The sequence below is a fragment of the Rhagoletis pomonella genome, unplaced genomic scaffold (genome assembly GCF_013731165.1).
Source record: "Rhagoletis pomonella isolate Grant_MI unplaced genomic scaffold, Rhpom_1.0 Rhpom_scaffold_00003, whole genome shotgun sequence".
Taxonomy (NCBI): Eukaryota; Metazoa; Arthropoda; class Insecta; order Diptera; family Tephritidae; genus Rhagoletis; species Rhagoletis pomonella.
Window position 1 is genome coordinate 95,708,637 of NW_023458557.1, and position 18,019 is coordinate 95,726,655.

Below are 18,019 nucleotides of genomic sequence, written 5' to 3' on the forward strand. Positions count from 1 at the left end.
TGAGAAAGGTTTCGTCTATAAATGGTGATACATCTACACTTTTTACCATCTAATGCTCTCAAGAAAGTCAACGATAAAACAATCAAATACTGTTTCAACGAAACGCTGGAAGGTCAAAAAACGGGCAGATGCTCATAGACTTTGTCCGAGCTCGAATAGTAGGATATCGCACCAGTTTATATCATTAAAAGATTCATAAAGCTAGCCACTCGTCTCTCGCTCCAGTAATATATGAACGCACAAAGCTTGAGATACTGATCGGCAGGAATAGCTCTTAAAAATTCGACCAGCCATTGTGGTGAGTTAAAAAAAAATTTCAAGACCGGTGCGAATTAATGTAAGGACAAGAACGGCAAAGTAATACGCGATATTCATAGCGCACTTAAATTATGGAGGTAACGCTTTTTCACTCTGCTAGCAATATACGATGTCATCATCTGATGAGTCGTTCCTACGAGCATTGAGGCAAAAGTGATGCGGAAGCTGATGGAACGAACAGAATGCCAGCTCTTAAGCTCTGCGAAAGACAACGTAGAGGGAGACTTGGTTACACTTGCTGTTTCGAAACTGTCGCCAAGAAGAAGATGTTGGATACTCGGCAATCTTCAAGAAAATCTTACGACCTATATTATTAGGTACTAAGAGTAGACCACAAGAAGGTCTTCAAACACATACAAAGTAATCATATGTGCTCTCTTACTCTTTGTCCTTGCAATATTCACCGCAATACTTTCAGAATACATTTTCAATTACTTTCCCTTTATTATATCCGCCTACCTAGTTGAGTTACCTTTTGCGAAGCAAGAAAAAAACTCAGATCCATTTCACCAAATGAGCACTGCAGTATGTACACCCACAAGAGCCATATGCTGCCAAATTTTTTATGCACTGCAACACAAAGCGCACATCAACCCACACACACACACACACACACACACACACACACACACACACCACTTACACAAATAATTCTACGCTAATGTTTTAGCAACTCTTTTACATTTTAATTTACTTGCTGCCAACTGTGGGCCGCTAAAATAAATGGTACATTTTTACACAAATAAATAAATGCAAGCATCACTCTCTCTCTCTTTCTCTACCATTGGCCGTAAGCTGCGCGTGTGTCTGTGTGCGTTTGGCTACACGTGCAATATGCCGTCAGGGTGCCATCACCTGAATTTATATTTTTCCTTTCCACCTTGCTGCAACAGCCGCAATCATAGCTGTGTTATGGGGCTATGGCCAACGAGCGTTGGGCGATGATGGATGCTTTTAATCCCAAAACACGAATAGGCCTTGAACTTTTTACGGACTGCTTGCATGCTTACACGCATATATACATACATACATACATACATACAGACACATAAATGTACGCAGATTTTACATAAATAAATACCATGTTCATTCAAATTGTTGTTGCAAAAAAAATTCGTGCAGCATTCAAGCATACATACATACGTACATACATACATTGCATAGGAAGTGGCCTTGTGATTGTGAAGCCTGTGTTCTATGCTTTTCTGCACTGTGTTGCAGCTAGCTGCAGGCATTTTTTTATATGTACATATTCATTTTCGTTCTTGCCTCGTCAACGTTTTTGTTCCAATCGGTTTCTGTACTACGGCTGTTGTTGTTTCTATGTATGTATTGTTGGTTAAATTGCATGGCTCACTGATGTGACTGTTGCTGCTGCTGCTGGTGTTTTTTGTGTGTTTGATGCTGAAAAATATTGCAACTTGCTGCAACGTGTAACGTCGAGTAGAATACAAATAAAAATGCTGTAAATATTGTTGTTTGCTGTCAACTGTCAAGCGAGCCTTGTTTTCACGTTGATGGCTGGGTGTTCGCCATCGCCAATTGTTTGTGGCGAGGATGCCAGCTAAAAAGAATGTTCGTATACACGCTTTTCAATTATTTTTCCCATATCAATTGCAATTTTTTTTTGTCCTAGTGTGAAATGAGAATTTCTTAAAATGGTGTTTGTACATTCGGAATATTTAGATAGGGTTGCTGTTTTTTCTAACCAGTTCTGGGGATACGGGCACCATTCCGAAATTTCCGACATTTTTTCAGGTTATTTCAGACAATTTTCGATATAAATAAAAATCACTACCACTTCTGGTTACCGTAATTCTATAACGTTGGTAACACCGTCAACGTATTTAGTAATGCTGGTATTGATTGTTGCAGAAAATCTTGTATTGCATACTCCAAGGGGCAATACCTTGGTACCAACTTATAACGTGGTAGGTAACAACGGTTGCAAAAAGCTCTAAAAGTTGGTGGTAACTTTATTTACCGGTTACAAAATTACTGTCACCAGTGCAGAATAGACCTGTCAGTTCGTCACTTTTATTATTTCGATCGATATGTCGACTTAAAATCTCTAGCTAATAAAATGTTATTTTTGGAGTTAAATTTTTTTGATAACTAGTATTATATACATGGTTATTTTTTTTATTATTTTTTCGACCGCAGTTTTGTTGATTTTTTTTTTCTGAAAAATAACGTTTTTTCGCATTTTTATTTCTTAATGCTTTTTTGCTTTGCCAAACATAATCGTCATTTCTCGCTTTTTATATTTTCGATAAATTTTGGTCGAGTGTTTTTGCAATTTTTACTTTTGTTTCGCCAAGAATAATGTCTAATGTTTGAATTGCTTTATGCGGCTATGATGTTATACATATGGATGTACTTACATAGGTTCGGAAAAAAATTATTTACCATTTCATTTTCGCTGAGATTTATTTTAGACTTTTTATTTTTGACTCATTCTATAGTTTGGGGTTCTTCATAACGTTTAATTGAGAACGACTTCCTTTTTCCAACCGAAACTTATCTAACATTTTTAAATTTTTTTTTTAATTTTAACATTTATATCAGAGTTTATTATGTTTTTTTTTTTCATTTGTCAAGTGTAATCGTTGTTTAATGACTATTATAATTTCGAAATTTTCTGCTTTCAATAAGTTGGGCGATATTTGTTCGATCGAAAATAATCGCTTTTTCATTTTATTCGATTCTATTGTTTAAGTATGGTTCCTATAATCGCTGTGAGTTTTGATTACATTTTAAACCGATAAAATAAAAATCCGAAAATTCATCCAAATCCATGAGTACTATTGAACGATATTATCAAATGTGATGGAAAAAATAAAAGCCGTATATCATCGATTATTGTTTACCAAAACTAACAGCTATGATGCAAAAAATTTAAATCTTATAAAATCCACTATTATTGATCGATAGCTGTCAAATGTGTCTCGGTAATTCCAAAAAATAATCGAAAAGATAGAAATTGAAAAAAAAACAATCGTATACAATGACAAAAAAAATGTAAATTTAAATCGAAATCGAGTCTAATCAAGGCGTTTACAATCAAGAACTAGAATTTTTTTTTATCTCTATTAAACCCAATTCCACCGAAAAATTTTCTTAGACAAACCATGTGAGATTGGTTTTTTTTTGCGTTTTGTAGCATGTTTCTGTGGCCCACACTGCTTAGGGAAAAATGTGAATGCACGGAAAAACTTAATATTTTTCTATTAAAATATTTTCAAAATATAATAACAACATTTATGTTCTCTTTGATTGTTGTTGTTTCCTACAGGGTTAGTATATGACGTATTTTTGGAACGGATATCCGTCAACCCTTGTCAAATTTGGTTCGGAGACAAACCGGATGACGGAAATTCTTTCCCTAATACATCACAGCATTTATGTATTAATTCTTCTATTTTCTTATTTTTCTCTACAAGATTTTTTTGTCTCATTTTGAACACATCAAATGACTGTTTAAAGATTATATCTACTTTTCTCAACTATTTATCTCTTTTATTTGATTTTAATAGTGTTAAAATTCTGATTTCTTTAAATCCTATCCGACAACTCAATGTAACCCGATTTGAATAGGTTTATAAATTTCTCACTTTGCTATCTTAATATTAAAGCTCATCATTTTCCGAATCGCGAAAAAACGGACTAGTTTCATAAATTTTCACAATTTTTATTTATGCCAAAACACTTTAAAACACTTTCAATTAAATCTTTAAAGCGAAAAATCAAAGTGCAAATATTGCCTTCATTTTTAATTTGCTACTGTTTTACTTAGCCGCTTGCTGACCCGAATTTTCACTTTTCATACATTTTGCGGATTGTACCATTTTGCGGATTGTGAAAAAAACAACAGCTCGCATTAACACTTCAGCGGCCAACTTACACAAGCAATGTCAACACCTCCTTGCCGGCCGGCCGGCCATTCGCTGCGACTTGCCACTCTGTGCGGCCTGCGTACTTACTTACTCGAATGTTTTTGCACGAATTTGCCACAGTTTTATTATCATTTAACATTTAATTTGGGTAATTTTCGCATTAATGTCAGTATGTATGTACATATGAATGAGCAAGTGAGTGCGAGGGGCAGCAATTGCATAGAGGTACAAAGTACCTACTTGTGCATATAAATACAGATACATAAGTACAAACCTATGTATGTATGTATGTATGTTTTCACGTGCCTTATAGGAAACTGCTGCTTTGAGTTGGGAAGAAATGAAAATAACAAACAAGAAGTTTATTCACAGAGTGGCCCCATGAAAATTTCTAGGCGCCTTCGCAATTTCCTTTGTCTCGCAATGAACCCAGCTTTCTTAGTTCGTAGTAAATTTTCATGCTGGATTACTCATAGTAAAGTTTTCTGCTCAAATTTTCTGTCGAACATTTTGGCTGGTTTTTTTAAACATTCCAGCTAATCCCATTTCATAGCCAGAATAAACTGAATTCGTTTGAAATATACGTTAACATATCGTGAGGAGCGTTCTAAATAATAAGTAAACAAAAAAGTTTATTCCAGAAAACGTTCAGAATGAATAAATAATTCAGCCTTTTTGTTTGCACTGTCCTCTTTAATGAACTTTCTATTTAAGAAAAATAAAAAAAATCCAAAAATATGGTGATAAATAGCCTTATATCCTATTTCTATCAAAAGGTTAACTGTAGTTAATAGCTCAACAAAGTTCCAAGCATTTTAACATGGGTGGATCAGCATGGTTCAATTTATTTATTTATTTTTTTCCCTTTTTTTTAAAGGTGAAATTACCCCCTTCGAGTTCTAATCACCATTTTTCCAATAGGTGTAAACTGCAGTTAAGATTTGGTGGAACTCAGCTATTAATGAAACTGTGAAATTTATAAATTGATGCACCCTATTGCAAGTACATTGATAGAAAATTCCTACCTGGCACTTTAGTATTCGCAGTTTTATTTTTTTATGCGTCTGACCTAAATTACTTCTGTCGAGTTTTAATTAACGTAACAACGTCAAATTAAGAGGTGAGGAAAATAACAACAACAAAAAGAAAGCCACTACAGAGCAACATATGAAATCACCTGAAGAAAAAATAAACAAATCTTTTAAGAAAAACTGCAAGAAAAGTTGACAACTAAGATGCCAGCGCCTTAATTGAATATTCGCCGTTGTTGATTTTCTTTGACCACTGTTGATATTTTCCGTCACAATTGTGTATAAACTTGAAACTGTACAACTCTCAATATTTTATTACTTTTTCTAGCTCACCACCTTACCACCTTCTCCGCTAGCTTTCCGCACATTTCCGGTCAAGAAAAATGATTAAGCATTTAACTGTTGGTTTGCCAGCCTAAAAAGGCGCAGAGTATTGACCAGAGCAGAGGAAAAAAAACACGAAATTCTTCCGCTAAATGGAACACAGATAAATTACTTTACAACAACAAAATGTCCAGCGGACACTCGTACGTACATATGACTCAATCAGTGCGCGCGTGGGGGTGCCCGCCGCAGGCAGCCCAGGTGAATCTGCCGTGTCCATAATGAGTTCGCATGTTTACGAAAATGGAAATCATGTAGCGTCTACTTCGTGCTGGCTAATAAAAGCATGCAAATTTGTCATCATTAAACGCTAATTTAATTTCGCATTAAAAAACGGGAAAAAAAAATATATTTCTTAAAACATTACAAATATACATAGGTGAGAGAGAACAAAGAAGAAATTATCGTGAATATGAAAATTATTATCTTCTGTGGAAATACTTATAATTTCACTGCCACTTTCTTTGTCAACCACAAGCGCAGTTCTTGCGAAAAGTGAAAATTGTGCATTTCCCCCTAAAGTTTTGTCACAAATGTTGACATTGATAAATTGCAATTGGCTGGGCTGTGACGGAAATGCGCAACAAAAATGTTGCGGGTGAAAATTAATGTGTATATATGTCTGCAATGACCCGGGGGAAACGGATTAAAAGCTTATAAATAATTTGAGAAATGGTTTCTAAAGTCACGCTGCTGATATGAAGTAAGGAAGCATTGTTGAAAGCTAGAATTGATTTATAGCTTTTTTACATTAGCGTAAGGTGTTGTTCTATTATTTTTCTACGAATGGAAATCAATTAGGGTAGCTGTTGGATTTTGCTGGTGAATGCTAACAAAAGACTTGATCCATGTAGAGTGATAAATACATTGTTAGAGAGCAGTAAAATTTCAAAGAAGGACGTCACTGCTCTCATTATACGGCCAAAAGTAAATGAGAATCAAAAAAATTGTCATTTACACTACTTTCACATAGGATCGCCGTATAGTGGCTTAGACAAGACTACTTTCATGAATAAACTAGAAAAAAATGCAACTGTTAACCTCTTTGTTCGTAACAACGGAAGTTATGCTAACAAAAATGGTTTGCCATACCTCGCGGAGTCTAAAGCTTTTTTGCAAGGCAATTTCAAAAAACACCTATTTTTTGCCGAACTACATTCGGCGGTAAACCATTTTTAACCGACTTCACAAAAAGGAGAATGTTATCAATTTGTCAGAATATTTTTTAATTTTTTTTTATGTATGTTACCGCATAACTTTGGACCACGGTAACCGATTTCTAGAATTATTTTTTAAAGGAAAGGTGTTACTTCACATACTAGTTTGGTTTAAATCCGATCACTGGATCATGGTTTTGTTTTTTGCTTAAAAATTACATGTTAAATAATTCGAATGAAATTATAAAGATGCTTCCTTATCAAAAATTTATTGCTTTTTGGTGGGCTGACATTAGCGTGGTATGTTAGAGTGATAAGAACTGAGATATGGTGGGGTACTTGAAGTCAGTGAACTTTGGAATAGAAGTCTGTATCCTCAGGACAAAAACTTCGATATATCATACTTTAAGAACCGACAGTAAATGCCGAAAATGTGACGAAAAATGTAGAAAAGCGATCCCTAATGGTAGAAAAATAGATTAGAAAATCGATAAAAATATCGATAACTAAATGGATAAATAATCGATAACAAAATCGATAGCAAAAATCGATAAGAAAATCGATAAAAATATCGATAAAAACATCAATAACTAAAATTGAGTGGAAAATCGTTAAAAATTACGATAACAAAATCGAAAAAATATCGATAACAAGATCGAAAAAAACATCGATACAAAATCTAGCCTTTTGCTTTAGCGCACTAAATCGCATCACTTGGTGGTTTTTTGCAATTCAAAAGTACCAGAAGTTGGCTCAATATCGCATACAATGCTTCGGTAGCTTTTCAATTTCTGTCGGCAATATTTTATGAATAATTACTCCCAATGGAAAATAACGAAGAGTATTCAACACTCTCAAAATTCGATTTTTTATAGAATAAAATTTTTTGCAAGAAATTTATATTTCGATACATCGACATTCCAGTTCAATGATGCAAAAATACTTTTAACAGAAATAAAATGTCTTTATATGTATACATAAACATTTTTTTGCTAAAAATAGGAAAAAATTGTTTAGTGATTTCTCGCAATTTTTAGTAAGCTTCTAAGCATTCCTAAAGCTTCAAAGCTATCAAAACAAAGCAAAATATATAGCCGTAAACATTTCGGCAATTTTCGCAGCATTATAAATTTCAATTTCGCACAGATAACAAATTTGCAAAACATATAAAATAGTAAAAATAGCCACAAACTTTAATTAAAGATTCCTATCAGTGAACGTGTAGTTACACTATGATGAATAGCACGCCGGACGGGTCAATAAACCCAAGCATATGAGTGATTATTTTCATATGATTAAACAAATGCGTTGTGGTATAATAAAGGCACAAGCTGAAGGAAAGTACATTAAATATATCTACATAAAAATCTAAGCAAAAATAATTTAAATGTTTACATAAAAAAGGCAAACAAAAAAACATAATAAGATATTTATGTAAGCAAACTAATACAAAAATGATTGTGAAGAAGCCAAGCATGTGAAGACTGTTGCTGTTTGCTGTTTGCTGCTGTTCGTCCAATAATCGTGGTTAATTTAAATTACAAATTTTCATTAAAAATAATTCATTTCATATTTTTTCGGAAAGTGGATCGTATTACAAATTAAAAAAAAAACATATATAAATTTATAAATATTGAAAAAAATAATTGATTTTAGTTTGCCTCCTGTGAGGATTGAACTCACGACCCCTGGTTTACAAGACCAGTGCTCTACCACTGAGCTAAAGAGGCACTTGAAATACATAGGAGATCTGAGCAATCTTCAAAGAATGTCTGCACTCAGCGAGATGAAATTGTAGAAGAATTGATAACTGAAAGATATGAATCGCTACTGTGTTTTCTCATATCGAAAATGATAAGAACAATTGAATTTACTGATAACTAAAAAGTGGTCGAAGCTTGAAATTTTTAAACTATTATAACAACGTGCGACAGTAAATTTTACACACCTATATACTCGCGAAACTAGGAGGCAAATATGAGAAAACTGCGTCGTTATTTTGTCGCACTGACATCAGGATTTCTTTTAAGGACTTTAAAATTTCAAAGTTGTGATTAATTCAATAAATTATTTACAAAAAAAAAATGAGTGCAACGTAGAAAATTCTGTAGAATTGAAAAGCATATATTTTTTTTTTGGTGCAAAAGAATGAATTAGCATTGAAAATGTCCTTTTAAAATTTTGTCGTTGAACATTCTTGAAAATTTGCAATATTCATTTTTTTTTTTTTTAATTACATGTTAAAAACTAAAACATATAAACTCTATCACATCCTCGAATTTCGTCCTTCCAAAGAAAACTTATAAATGAAAGTGCCTTTTCAATATCTATTCGTACTTTTGACCCAAAAAATTGCAAGTGTTTTTTAATTCTACAGAATTTTATCTTTCATTTGGTACCCCTTTTGTTATTGTACATTGCACTGAATTCGAAAAAAAAAAAATTGTTTTGAAGTAATCATAACCTTGAAATTTGAAAGTCCTTTAAAGCAAAAATCTGACGTCAGAGGAAAAAACTAAAAACACAGTCACTGTTTGGTCCCTAGTTTCGTGAACTTATTGATTTTTTCGCGTGTTTTCAAATTCGTTGTTGCAAGGTGTATTATTAAATAACTGCACTCACAATTTAAATTTCATAATTACATAAGTGCCACTCATTAAACGAGAAGTCATTTAACTGAATACTAAATTATCAACTTTTGGTTACTGCCAAAGTACTTACCACATTTAATAAGCTTGGAAATAAACTTGCGTTGATATCGCTGACTCATTTACAATAAAGGTTTATACTCATATTAAATATGCAATAATATTTAATCATTTAAATAACTCATTTACTACTCGCTCATGTCTTTTGTTATTGCTTATATACCGTTGCAAGTGGCGTCCCTACGGTTTATTGACACCGTTAGCCAGCAGCGGAAATTTTCAGTAAACAAATTTAAATACATACTAAAATTAGGAGATAAATTTAACTGTAAACAAGCAGCGCCCAAAATAATAAAGATTGCTACTAGCGTGCAATGAAAATAAAAGCGAAACCTTACAGTGAGATGAAAGTAAAGTTATACAAATAACTAATATTTTTAAAAAGGAAATTATGAAATGGTTACAAAGTTTTAGGGTGAAAATTCTAGTAGCGCTACTCTTTATGAACCGACTTCCAAAAAAGGAGGAGGTTATCAGTTCGTCGGAATATTTTTATTTTATTTTTTTTTTTTTATTTTTTTAATTTTATTTTTTTTATGTATGTTACCGCATAACTTTGCACCACGTCAACCGATTTCAATAATTCTTTTTGGTTTAGATCCGATCATTGGATCATGAAATATATGGATATATATATATTTTTTTTAAGTCGGTTTTTTTTTGCTAAAAATTAGTTTAGTTTTAGTTTAGTCCTTACAAAATGCACTTCGCCGTCTCAATTTGCTTGGCACTGTGTACTAGTGAGGAATGTACATATTACTATATCAATACACCAGTATATAACAGTATACCAGTGTAAAAGTGAAATTGTAGAACAGGGCAACCGTAGTAAAAAAGTAAGAGTATAACAGAATTATAATATAGCAGTATAACAGTTTAACAGCATAACAGTCTAACAGTTTAGCAATATCTATAAAGGCAGTGTCACACGAATGGGCATTTGCCAAAAATTGTGAATGCACAAATATTTTTCTTTATCCCAATCACGAAAAACAATTTGTTCAAAATTTTCAATATAAGTTCGCAGTATTATACCAATCGTGTAACTACAAAAAAAAAAAAACTGTCGTCCCAATTTTTTTATTTGGTACCTATAGTCCAATATAAAAAATGTACAAATCTGTACAAATAAATTTAATGAATATTACCTGCTTTTACTCGGAATCAAATATTCTTTTCGATTCGCTGACAAAAAGAGACTATTTTCTTTTGAAATTTTGGCAAAAGATGTGGTAGAAGTGGAAAAAATAATAAAAATTGGTCTAAATTTCAGATTTATTCCATAAATTATTTACACACACAAAACTTATTATTTCTTTGAATAAAATTAGTTATAATATGACCGAGCTATAAATTGTTTAGTGCCGGAAATCATGCGAAAATGATTTTTTAAGAATAAGTTTAGAATTTGAGGGTGTTGCAAATTATTTTTAAAAAGTTTCGTGAATTACTCAGCCGTGTAATGGTTATAAGTATAAAAGTGTAACAGTGTGTACCTAAATATCGAGACCTAACAGCAAAATAACGGAAACGACAGTTTTTCAAAATTTTCTTTTTCGAGGCTGAAATGCTCCTTAGCAACTAGATGCATTTCTGCACCAAAAAGAAAATTTTAAATTAATTACGCTACCGTTATTTTCGCGATTAGGGCTCGATGTCTATATATGTACATTAGGGTGGTGCAGAAGTACACGGAAAAATCAACTTTTTGGAATATTCTTGTTGCTACCCGCAGAATTGTTATTATGAAAGCCGGTAATTGGCCCTGTCAAAATAAGAAATCTGTTAAAATTTAACCGTGCCGCCGGGCCTTGGAAGTTAATTTGTATTTTATATGGGGAATGTATATATATATATACATATTTTTTATAAATTAAAATCGCTAACAATTTTTTGAATAAATGAAAATATTTTACTTCAGAAATCTTCCAACAATAGAATTATGATGCAAATTTAACTCTAAAATATTACTATTCTAATGTATATTTGGACATAGATATGCGCATACATATGTATATGTAAACATACTATAATAATAAGCAGTATAACCGTATTTTTTGCATACGATTCATCTTGTAATTTTTTTATTTAAATTTTTTATTTTGTTTTTTCTTATACATTTTTTTTTTCTTTTTTTGTTTCTTTATTTTTTAATTTTTACAAGTTTTTATTTAACTTCATTTGTAGGTATTTCACCAAGTTCCCGATGAGCTATAGACTTGAAACTTCAAACATAGTCCGATGCGCAGGAGTCGAGATAATTGGGAAACCCGCATTAATGGTCCGATTTGATTCATACGCAGAAAGCTTGTTTTGAATTTTTATTTATTTTTTTAATTTCTTAATTTTATTTCTCTAATATTTTTTTGTTTTTTTTTGTATTTTATTTTATTTCATGTTTTTTTTTATGCAACACCTTAACGCAGTTACAGGCGAGGAAATATGTATGTCCGCATTAAAAGAAAAAAACTTTTAGGCGCATTCAGCAAATAAAATAGCAAGCGACCAGCAGATGTTTGTACGATTTACAAGCGTGTTCTCACATACATATTTGGCGATTTTTTATTTAATTTTTTTTTTTGGCTTTCATTCACACGCATAGACTGAGTGTTTACGAGCTTCAGCAACAATTTCCCCAACAACATTGCCTGCCACATGCTTGTACAGCAACATTCCTATTGTATTTTTACACATGCACTGCTTGTAAATAATTTACTAAGTATTTACTAAGTTTGCTAGTGCATATGTATGTACGACGAGTATTAAATATGCAGGCATGCAAGCGCTCGCAATTAAATGTCAGTGAATAGGCAGCTAGTTGTGCGCTAATCGGCGCCTAGAGCGTTCACTAGTCGCTTCATATTTACATATACATACATATATGTATAGATACGAAATGTACTTACATACATACAAACATACCAGCATACGTGGTACACACGCTCATATGAACAAGTAATTTGTTCGTTGCTCATACGTCACGTCACACCAGCATCCCGCGTACTCTTAAATGTTTGCTTTACTTGTTGCCGTTGTTGTTGTTTATGTTGCTAACATAATTTTTGTTATTTTTTACTTGTTTTTTTTTTTTTTTTTGTTAAATTGCTTTTGTTTATTTTTGCCTTAATCGCGTGCTCATTGGCATCGCTAAGCGTAGCAAGTTCAGGAAAATTTCAATTTAGCGCTTCAAGCGTGACGGTCAATGATCAGCGCGTGCGTTTTTAGTAAGCTTTTCCAATTAAAATTAAGTAAAATAAAACTGCTCTATTAGAAAGCATAGCAACTGGCTAGACCCTTCCGCAATGTATGTATATTACGAGAAAAAATGTGTACCTACATATATATCGTCGTTTAAAGTACAAAACCGCGTATCAACAAAATGCAAAACCGCTTATGTAAGGTTGCAACAATTATTTTGTAGAGAGCAAAACTCTCATGGTTCTCTTTTTTATAAAGCAATCGCATTTCCGGCTAGTATATTTCAGGACGAATGGATAAGGATTGAGCCAAGAGCGTGTGTGGGCGAATTTTGTACTTTAGACTACGATATATGTATGTATAAGTTTATAAGTGCATTCTGTATCTACTTCGGTTGCTCTAGAACTTAGCGTCCACTCGTAATTCAAAAAGCCTTTAGCAATTAATTCATTGCTCTGCACACAAAGGCACTTTCATAATATCCTTAAAAGAGCGACATGAGGCAGTGCTTGGCTTCGCCCAAATTGTATACCAAAATATCTTAGAGGCTTCATACATTTCATCAATTAAATGAAATTATGCTTTTTTAATCAGTTGTTCGGGAGCTTTGCATTACACCAAATTAATCTTGATGGGTTTCGCTGTGATTGCTAATTTGTGATTAGCAAACAGGTTGAATTTTTTGTCCAGGACATAAGATTTGCACCGTTCGCTCAATTTTCCAAAATGAGGCGTCAAATTAAAAGGCTTGGACAGCAGATGCGCAGTAAGGTTTTACTTTTTTGAAACGATTTGTAATTATTATTAAAAAAAATAATAATAATTACACAGGTCCACAAAAATAAAAATCAATGAAAGGTTTCTTTGACCAAACCTAGTCTGTTATATGTTTTTGGGGTCGCTGAACACGAATCTGAAGTCCGTTTTGCTCCATCACGTCTAGATTTTTTCCTAACCTCTCTGTCACGTAAAATCCGAGATGTCTCGGCACTTTTCCCCTAAATAAACTTTTTAAGGCTAAAATTGTTCAAATACTTGATGCATTTTTTATTGTATTTTATCTTTCTGGAATTCCATTAATTGAAATAAATGCATGAAGAATGCTTTCGCGTTTGCTTTTTCAGGCGGGAGAAAGGATTGACACTAAAAAAAATAACTCGTGAGATTTGCCCATATACACAGTTAGTTAAGTGTCTATACTGTTGGGAAGTATCGAGTACCTATGAGGATCGAGTTCTTTGGGTATCGATACTTTTAAGGATCGGGTATTTTTGAAAGTTCTGGGTACTTTCTTTAAATATGCACATGTTGGTAACATTTCAATGCATAGTTAAGAAATCTCACAAGCTGGCAGAACTTTACTAAAATTGGTAGTCTACTTGAAAACTGTTGCAACTTCAAATTGAGTACAATCATTTATGAATACCGGTAAATGTAAATAAAACACAGTACTTTTAAGTACCTATTCGACACATAATACTGAGTACATTGCATCGCTCCTAAGAACAGAGTATTTTTTAGTATTGAGTACTTTCGAGTTCTTTTGCGAGTACTGAGTACTTTCGAGTTATTTTTTGAGTACTGAGTTCTTTGGAGTACTCAGTATCTATACTTTTAAAAATCGAGTGCGCTCGATCCTTTTGAGAATCAAGTTATGAGTACTTCTGATATCGATACGGCCCAACAATAGTATAGACCAAAAACTTCATTTGCTATACGATTCGGATATATGATCACTTTGTTATCCACCCCGCCAATGCGGAGTGTCATCGTAATGGCCATAATAAACACCCTCTTTCTGGAAATATTGACACTACGGTGGCGGCAATACTTTTAATCATTACCACATTTATAGCATCAAATTACAAAAATCATTGGTTTCATATTTACAAATCTCACTGAAGTTAAGTGTATCACTCCAACGATTGCAAGCACTTGCATACAATATTAATTCAAGAAAATCAACCCCGAAGGAAGCTGTGTAGTCAAGTAAGCCACCCTGGATGAACGTACCTAAGCCCCACAATGGATTTTACTATGTAAACAAGCAGCGATGAGTCATCGTCAATGTCAGTACAGACCGCAGCATCCTCGTCACTTTCATTTAAAAAACAAACTGACTGCAAGCAACTCTGTCTACCTCCATTTCTGATATATAATAATGAATATATGTAAGTAGGTTGCGTTCCCGCATCCTTCTATGATTTTCCAAAGAAAACAAACCACTAATGCGGAAGTAAATAACGATGAAATTTTGCTAACAAAGTGAACGCTGTCACTAAAAAAAATCATGCAAAGTAAGAAAGAAACGAAGATAATGCAGAGAAAAGAGAATTTTCCTGAAAGATATGGCCGCCATATGGAGATACCGGAACTAAAATGCTATCATTTCGATATCTATGCATATGTATGTACATACATATGTGATATCCTTTCTGCATGCACACACACTGCCGTTAAACGAAATGAGCTGTAAACATAAGATGCGTAAACATTTTAGTTAAATTAAGCATAAAAGCCTGCTAATGGCGCTCGCTTAAAGGACATTGCCAACAACATGTCACCAGGCGTTGATAAAGCCATACCATAAAGCCAAAACGAAAAAGCACACTGAGAAAAAGGATTAGTTTCGACAACTAAAGATATTTAGTTCCCGAAATTTGACAATATTTGGGAAACTGTTACCAAGGATTGGGAACTATTACCATCGATTGGTAATTATAACTAAATATATTAAAGCTTCTAATATTCATCTAGGTTGTAACAAATCGTTAATTTAGTTGAAGGGTTTGGTTAATACTAATATATATTTCTTTGAAGCATATTTCTACAAATTCCATTCAACTTAACGTATGGTTCATAAAAGGATGTTATTAAGCTCTGCTAATGCAGATAAGCTTTCTTTCAACACGTGGTTTAGTCATAGTTACCAAATCTTAGTTGAGGCAACCACGATTTGGTTTGAGAGTGGAACATATTCATGCTTGTGAGCCACCCCTAAAGAATGCTGAGCGCTCTCTGAGCACATACGAAGAGCGCCAGCTGAACAATGCACACAGTCCCACTTATTGAATCGTTTGAATGCGCTAGTATGCCGACCATTGCATTGTGCGTGGAAATCATTGCTCCGCTACCGCTGTTCGTATATGGGTGAAACACGCATGTGGTCCCAGAGCCCTCAGTAAGCTATGGCATGTCGATCGCTGCGCCATGTGTGCTATGACATGCCCATACTTGTTTGTCACAGTTTCAGTTTTGCTATCATCGCGGGTTGTTTCGGTGCGCGCATAGTTTAAAGTTTAATTAAAAATATAAAGTTCGATGCCAACCGGGGTTTTTCAGTGGATATATAATTCATGTGAATTATAATTTGAAAGTGTCTATTTAGCTAAGGAAAATGCAAAGCAGTATACTTCCAGCAGATATTGACCTGGGTTTTCGCACGACTGTTCCTGTTTCATCGTTGTTTTTTAGGAAATTCTTACCACCATATACATATGTATTATTTACTTTAGTAACTAACTTATGTAAATATGTACGTATTTTTATGCTTAATATATGCAAATATAAGAAGAAAGTAAACACAACAAACATCGAGTAAATTTTTATTTGTGTCAAACTGAAACTTTTTTCCCAATAATAAACGGTTAGCTGATTCAAGTCTACGGCAAGTTCACAAGATTAATTGAAAACTTGTATCAACCAAAGCATTGTTTATATTTGCTCAACAATGATTTTATTCTACTAACAATATTGTCCAATCAAGGTAGTCGTTTTGTAATTATTAACAAATATACATTTGTCCCAACTAGAAGTCTTAAGTAAATTGCAGACTTTCGTGAACTATATATTTATTTCGCCATATCCAACTATGCCACTATAACCAAATCTTGGTTATTATAACTAAACCTTTTTCTGGGTGCAAACAGCAAGCCAGTATGCTGGAGCTTAGCACTAGGCTGCTGCGGAAATTACTGAGGCGCCACTGATAGCAACACATCTGCAGCAAGTTGTCGTATCAGCTGCCAAATGGTGGTAAACCTAGATACGTACATACATACATTGCTTAAGGCCATATCGATTTATTGAGATTTTCTTATGATTTTCGTTTTCGTCTTCGTATTTTTGTTATCACTTTTTGCTTTTCGTTTTCTCTGTCTATCATTTTTTGCATGTTTTGACTTTCTTTCTTCTCATTCGATTTAGTTATCATTACAAATTTGTTGTTGTGTTGGTCAAGGGTCGCATGATGTGTGATGAGCATGTATGTATGTATGCAGAAAAAGCATCAGTCTGTTGTCATGACAATATCACGAAAATTACCAAAAATGATTTCATGTCCCTAACACAATGATAGTCATTAAATCTCAGATACATATCCTGTAGGGAAACCGCGGACTAGGGAATCAAATTTCTAGTTCCGTACTAGGTCTTCATCGCCAAAAACGAACTAGTCCGATAGGAACTAGATCCTCACCAGTCCAAAATCGGCGAAAAGTGGTACTTTTAAGAAACTAATTTTTTCAGTTTTTTTCACTAGAAATCTATATCTAAAGTGACGAATTTATAAATGGTTCGGAACTATAGAAAAAGAGATGCAGAACGAACTAGATCCTATTTGTCGAATTTAGAACTATTTCGGAACTATCGAATAAGGGATGCAGCGGTGGGCTTGTTTACTCTACATAGATATGTGCTCGGCGGCTTTTTCGTTCAAATACGCACCTCTTCTGTGCTTCGCAGATGCTATTTCATAGTTTGGTAATACAAAACAAAGCTTTGTGTTAACATATTAACATCTTGGGGCCTACTGGAATCTAACCAATAACAGCGAGCACCTCTGCAAAGTCAGCTACAGCCAAAGGTATGTAAACGTACATTTCTTACAATCATTCAAATAAATTTAATTTCAAATTTGAAAAAATGTTTCTTTGAAAATAATGTAAAATCACACACGGAAGAACCGAAAATATTGAAAAATCATGATACTTTTTTCTTTCATCTGTCGATTTTAGAACTGGTTCGGAACTATAGAATTTAGGACTAGTTCGGAACTATCGAAAAAGGGATGCAGCGGGGGGCAATTGACACTTCCTAGGACATCGCCATGTTAAATTCGCCAGTTGCTTGCATGCAAAAGAGATTTATCGCTAACCAGTACTGGTACTAGAAGCGCCCCAGTTCAGAACTAGAGATTTTCCCCACAGGGTATCTATGAATACGCGAGTATGCGGCTTAATGAAGTTGTAAATGAGTTTTGCATCCCTGCAGGCAAATTGCGATTAATTAAACGATTAATTTGACGCAAGACCCTTGCTTAGGGCCGG

General features: G+C 33.7%; 1 non-coding gene across 1 annotated transcript; it reads right to left on the reverse strand.

The window, feature by feature from the left end:
- Positions 1-8,444: 8,444 nt before the first annotated feature.
- Trnat-ugu lies at positions 8,445-8,516 on the reverse strand. The gene has a single exon. It is a non-coding gene; the product is annotated as a tRNA-Thr (tRNA).
- Positions 8,517-18,019: the final 9,503 nt, after the last annotated feature.